The sequence below is a fragment of the Ambystoma mexicanum genome, chromosome 1p (assembly GCF_040938575.1).
Source record: "Ambystoma mexicanum isolate Mex_15411 chromosome 1p, UKY_AmexF1_1, whole genome shotgun sequence".
Taxonomy (NCBI): domain Eukaryota; kingdom Metazoa; phylum Chordata; class Amphibia; order Caudata; family Ambystomatidae; genus Ambystoma; species Ambystoma mexicanum.
This window is the reverse complement of record NC_090921.1, coordinates 1,072,548,477-1,072,554,802: the sequence shown is the minus strand read 5'-3', so window position 1 is coordinate 1,072,554,802 and position 6,326 is coordinate 1,072,548,477. Positions and strand designations below refer to the sequence as shown.

At 44.0% G+C, this 6,326-nt stretch overlaps 1 long non-coding RNA gene across 1 annotated transcript; it reads left to right on the top strand.

Annotated features, from left to right (window-relative positions):
* The first annotated feature begins 4,390 nt into the window (after positions 1 to 4,390).
* Positions 4,391 to 5,569, top strand: LOC138568584 (uncharacterized). The gene is made up of 2 exons (XR_011302955.1): positions 4,391 to 4,743; positions 5,123 to 5,569. It is a non-coding gene; the product is annotated as an uncharacterized lncRNA (long non-coding RNA).
* The last annotated feature ends 757 nt before the right edge of the window (positions 5,570 to 6,326 follow it).

Here is a 6,326-nt window from a genome sequence, read left to right as displayed (position 1 = left end):
GAACGCTACTTTGTGATATCATCGATATCATGCAACTTTTGAACTATGTTAATGTTAATGTTAAAGGGCATTTGCACGTGCACTATCACCACCGGAGTGGTCCCCTGGTGCTCTGGCAGATCTGAAAAGGAGCGTGTGGAGGGGGGTTTGCAGGGTATAGAGGGAATTGGTAGAGTGAGAGTTGTGATGTCCTGTTGACAGGTTCATTTCGGGTTGTACTGTTTGCTGAGCTTAGGTGCGATTTACAGGTCGGTGCAATTCCCATTTGCTGTTGTGTGTGGCTATGTGTTGTTTGTTTGTTGTTGCATTGTTGTGAGGTGCGTGCAGATTGCTCTGCAGAGATGTGGTTGTGTATGCTTGCGTTAGAGAAGTGCATGCAGAAATGTAGGGTTTAGAGTTGGGTTAGTGGGGATTTCGTTACCTCGTTGCTTTGGACTTCTGTGCTCTTCATCTCTGCAAGTCCTGTGTGTTGGACATTATGTGACATTTTAATCGATATATACTGCATAGGTTGGTAACTTTCCTCTGCAGCTTTCTAGCAGTTTGTGGGCATGAGAGGTTGTGATGGCCTGCCCCCGGCCCCGTGCTATAGATGATTAAGTTAGGGTTTTGGGTGCCTCCCTGGGTTTCTTGTGCAGGGTCCCCATCTACCGGGGATCATGTGCCCTGAGGCCTCTTGGGTTGCCAGTATTGGTTAATGCTCCCCCTGTCTGTAGCCGTGGGTCGTGTTTGCAGGGTATTGATCAGATTACTATGGTGACAAAAATCAAATCCATTCCCAACCATCTATTTCTTCTACAGGATAAAGACAGCGCCGGCAGGTTTTTTTCCTCAAACTTAGTCTTGGACATATTCCAGAAGGTTTTTGCACTGACAATATATCAATTAGATTTTTTACCATTTTTGGCCAGTCAGTACGAGCAAGCAATTCTGCTCCTCCCTTCAATGTGATAATATCAGTTTGCCCCACTTCTTAAAACAGAAACCTGAAGCAGAATCACTTTGTCCACTTTTGCCCGGGTGCAAAGTATTTTGTGGAATACCTCAGTTGGAGTATGGAACAATAAACAACGTCCCTCCCCTCTTCCTTGCTCCACTACAGCTCAGTGATCAATAATATGAAGCTCTCCATTTCTTGACAATGCAGGGAAACACCAACCCCAGACTTACAGGCAAGCAGTGTCATATTTCAAGGTCCATGTAACAGTGGTAGGTTATAGCCGTGCAAAGTCTCTGATAGTGATGAAGTGGTTCTATTAGAAGCAGGAATACGGCTAGATCTTTCATAAGGCTCATGGTGTTGCAGCGACCAACCTGGAGCGTAAGTACAGCGTTTCCACAAGTTACTCTCACAATGGTAGCGCGCACTCTGGCTTCACATTTCGTAGGGAAAAAGGTGGTACTAAAGTGGGCCCCAGCTACTTTGGTCGCATCCCAACTGCCCAATTTAAATACAATGTTTATTTATTTTATTTTTTATTTGCAGATTTGTATTCACATCAGTATAAATACATCACAATATCAAAAAAGAGCAAATTTTTAACTGTGTTTATTACTGCAAATATGTAGATAGTGGGTAGAGGTGCGGCATATAGAAGGGCGAGGTGGCAGGGAATGTGATGGGGTGGGGCTTTACACTGCATTTTGGGTTAAAATACAACACAGGGACGAAGATATGGTGAAATGGGATTCCAGCAATTGGGATGCGACCAAATCACATGGATCCCTAAAGCGCAGAGGATCACACATTTGCACACAATAAGGGCAAACATATACAGTATATTTATTAGAAAGTATACTCTTTATTATAAAGTCAACATCAAGAAATAGTCAGTTCGGGTACATGCTTAAAACAGTCACAAGCATTATAAAATAGTAACAAAAGACACACAACGCAATGTTTAATTAGTAGCACACACCTTCACAGATTAGTCAAATGTTTAAGTTACTTTAGGAGCCTTTAAAAGCATTAGAACATTTGCAAAGTCCTTTAATGAGTATAGACTGGGAGTGTTACACATCTGAGCAGTGTCCCTATAAATCACAATCCCCCTGCCTAAACAGGCATTCAGTACAATTTCATAGGTAAGTACAATTGTCATGTACTTTTAGTTAGTCTTACATGTGTTTCCATAGACTTTAACACGACAACGTCATTAGGTAGCTTGCCGTTCTTCTGAAAACTAAGGTGAGTGTTACCAGTGTACTAGGGGAGCCGCAGAGAACAGATTTGCTGACCAAAGTCCTTGACAAAGAATTGCAGAGATGGAAACACGCCCTCTAGAAGTAGATGTCATGGCCGGGGAGCTTTGGAGAAGTACTGCACATGAAGCCTGGAAACCCCTGGAGAAGAAGAGGCCCAATGGTGGTTTGGAGATCAGAGGCCCATGCGCTGTGGCCCAGGCTGCTAGACGAGGCTGATGAAGCCCACTGTGGGTGCAGAGGTAGGAGAGGCCAGCAGCCTTTGACCCAACACACTCGCCGGGGCGGGGAATGCAGGGTGTCGGAGAGTCAACCTGGGACAAAATGGAGTAGATCTGCAGAGGTAGCCATATGGGTTACTGATGACAGAGCAGTACAAATGCAGTTGCATATTTCAGGGTGAGATTGGAAAAAGCCTACATGTGCAGAAAAACCAGCAAGGCTACTAAAAGCCAGCAAAACCTTGGGGGACTGCCAAAGTTAGCACATGCAGAGCAAACAGAAGCTTCAACACTAATGATGAAAGCTTGGGCCCAATCCCCAGCATTGTCCATCAAATCAGCAGAAAAGAATCAAAATACAAAAACAGGAACAGATGAATGTACACATTTCTCGATCCTTTTTGTTTTCATGTTTAAAATTGTTTTCCCGGTTAATATACATGTGCAATAATTACATAGTTGTATGGTCGGACTGTTAATATAAATGTACAAGAATCTTTAGGGGGCACCAGTGGCAGTTACAGGCCTCAGCCACGGCCTGGTTTATTTATTTATTTGGACAATGTTTGTCGGGTCCGTGGACCTGATTAATTAATTTATTTCTGAAATGTTGGTCCCAACATTGCGGAAATAAATACATTAATAGAGTCCACGGATCCGAAAAACATTGTCTAAATAAATAAATAAACAAAGCCATGGCAGAGGATCAGGGCGTGGGCAGGACTGTTACAGCCTCTGGTGCCCCCTACAAGGGGGCCCCAGAGGCAGTGACAGGCCTCAGCCACGGCCTTATTTATTTATTTATTTGGACAATGTTTGTCAGTTCCGTGGATCCGAATAATTTATTTATTTGTGCAATGTTGGTCCCGACCAACATCGCGGAAATAAATAAATTAATCGGGTCCACGGACCCGAAAAACATTGTCCAAATAAATAAATAAGGCCGTGGCAGAGGAGCAGGACGTGTGCAGGACTGTTACTACCACTGGTGCCCTCTGCAAGGGGGCACCAGAGGCAATTACAGGCCACGGCCTGGTTTATTTATTTATTTGGACAATGTTTGTCGGTCCGTGGACCCGATTAATTAATTTATTTCTGCGATGTTGGTCGGGACTGTTTCAGCGCGGGCCTCTTTGGCATGGCCAATTTGCCGCAGCGGCCAGTTCGGCGTGCCCATTTTGGCGCGGGAGCCTTTCTGGGGCCACCGATTTGGCGCGAGGGACGTTTGGACGTGGCTGAAATTGCAGCCACGTCTAAATTCCTTCACGCCAAATTCCAAAGAATAATTCTTTTCAAATGCAGCACGTTGGCAGGAAATGTTATCATGTTGCATTTGAAAAGAATTGTGGCTTTGGGCTGATGTAGCAAAAACAAAGAGGTGATGGCTGGAAGGTTTAGAATGAATCTTAACCACTGGCAATGCTCTGGGCAACCCTCCAGACCACCGTTCTTCACCTGCCAAGCCATTACAGAAGGGGAAAGACCATATGCAAATCAGGCTTGGCCCCACCCCAAAAGGGGCAGTCCAGCCCGAACTGCTAGGCGACATCCCTTCTGCACGAGACCACAAGCATCCCCAAACATGTTTCGTCCTTGTTGGGGCTCATCAGTGAGGAGTAGCTTGGGTCTCTAGGCCCAGCAGGCACGGGACCCACGTCTGGGCATACCCGTCCCACTCGGGGTGACAAAGCAAAAACAAAGAGGTAATGGCTGGAAGGTTTAGAATTAATCTTAACCACTGGCAATGCTCTGGGCAACCCTCCAGACCACGGTTCTTCGCCTGCCAAGCCATTACAGAAGGGGAAAGACCATATGCAAATCAGGCTTGGCCCCACCCCAAAAGGGGCAGTCCAGCCCGAACTGCTAGGCCACATCCCTTCTGCACGAGACCACAAGCATCCCCAAACATGTTTCGCCCTACCTTTTTGAAATTCTCTAAATAGCAAGCTTTTCAGTAAGCCGTATTTGTTTAGTCACAATTGTGGTATTAATTCATCAATTTATTTTCAATTGGAAGTAATTCACTTTGGGTGTAGCCAATAATATAATTGTAAGAACAATCGGTCTCTCACATACTCAAACTCTTGTGTTGTGTTTAGGCCCATATAACATCAGGTGCAGCCAACCCTGGATTCGGGGAGTCACCTCCAAATTTATGACCGCTGGTTGAACGAGCGTTTGGACATTCTCGAGAAGAACGTTGGCGTCCACACACTTCGCTATCTGCAGGAACCTCTACGGAGAAGCTATTGTTTAATATAAGTGAACACAGCGTACAATTTAAGGAAGAGACGCACAGCCTTCCATTGCATGAATGAAGGTTAGTTAATATTCTTTAGTTTTATCTTAAGTATGTGACTCTCGTGTCCTGTCCGTGGGCCGCTGTAGTGGAGGATCGACATATTGACCTTGTGAAATTTATGTGTACATTTGTATATCTGTAGCATTGATTCTGTCTATGGCCTGGCTCTTATCTGCCTCTCGGAGACACCAATACAAGAGGGTAGCACTACTTTCTGCCAGACACTTCAGGTCCATCCTGGAACTTTTCCCGGGTTGGTAGCAGGCTCTTGTATATTATTACCTATTGTTCCGCTATAGATATTTTTATTATGGATGTTATATGTTTTTTGTCCAAGTACAAGGGCTTCACACATTGATATGTATTATCTGTGATTTTCTTTCTTTCTTGATGTTAGAATATATTTTTGTTACTCCTGATGAAGACGTCACTACACTAAAGTATATACGTCGAAACCGGTCGAGTTTGGACTAAGATGAGGTCGTGGTCAGAAAACTCTGGGACCCATCTTAATTGCCTAGGCCACTGATGTCATCTGCTGTGGCCCGTCAAATTGATTTCATGTTCTTTCTATAAATCTTTCAGATAAATTAATTATGATGAATTTTCTTATAGATTTTATGTCGTATATTGATTGGTGTTTAGTATGAATGGTTTGTCTAAATGGATGGATGAGGTTGTATGCTTGGATGATTGAATAAGATGATTTTTATTATATAGATGTGTCTTTTTTAATAAAAGTTGTTTCCTGCTATGTAAATTGTTATTACAAGTGCAGATTTAATCATGATTTGTTTGATATATTAAATTAGTATCAGGTTTAATAAAATCCTTGATACCTTTATTTTTGAATTGTTTCCTTTGGATGTCTTTCCGCTATCTAAATCATGCAGTTGCACGCCTTGTTATGCCAGGTTATGCCTTGTTATACACAGCTTCTTCATTATTTGCATCCATCACTAACCTGCTCACCAGTCTACTTTCCACTTTGTGCATCACACATCAACTAGCTACTCACTCACTTTGGGGGAACACAAGCTACTACCTAACCTGCCCTTGCACACACAAACACCATGCAAAATGTACACCTACTGCACTCATGAGGCCATCGACACACTATGCGAGCATGACCACTATGTCGGCCTGAGACCATTCTCAGGGGAGAAATCTACCCTGAGAGGTGAAGAGAAATACTATATTTGAGAGGGCCAGACCAACAAGATGGTAAGTTCCTGACAGGCAGAAGAGGCCACAAGTCATTGAGAATCTACAAGGTCTTTCGATGAGTCATCAAGGTGCTCTGTGCCCTGCATCCAGACACCTCAGTGAACAATATCATATATATATATATATATATATACTGGATGGACTCTTTGTAGCCATGGAATCCAGGGCATAGCTAATGGCTAAGTAATTCTCCACCCGCCTCCTACCAGGTGAAAGGCTCTCAGAATATCTGGCCAGGACTGAGACGATTCTTCAGGTGGCTTTCCAGTGGAAGGGGATTGAGCCAAACAGCCTGGTCAGGCTGCAACAATTGATGCGCAGAGAAAGGTCACTGCCACTTATGCCTCTGCATCTACGGTTCCAAGAGCGGCCCA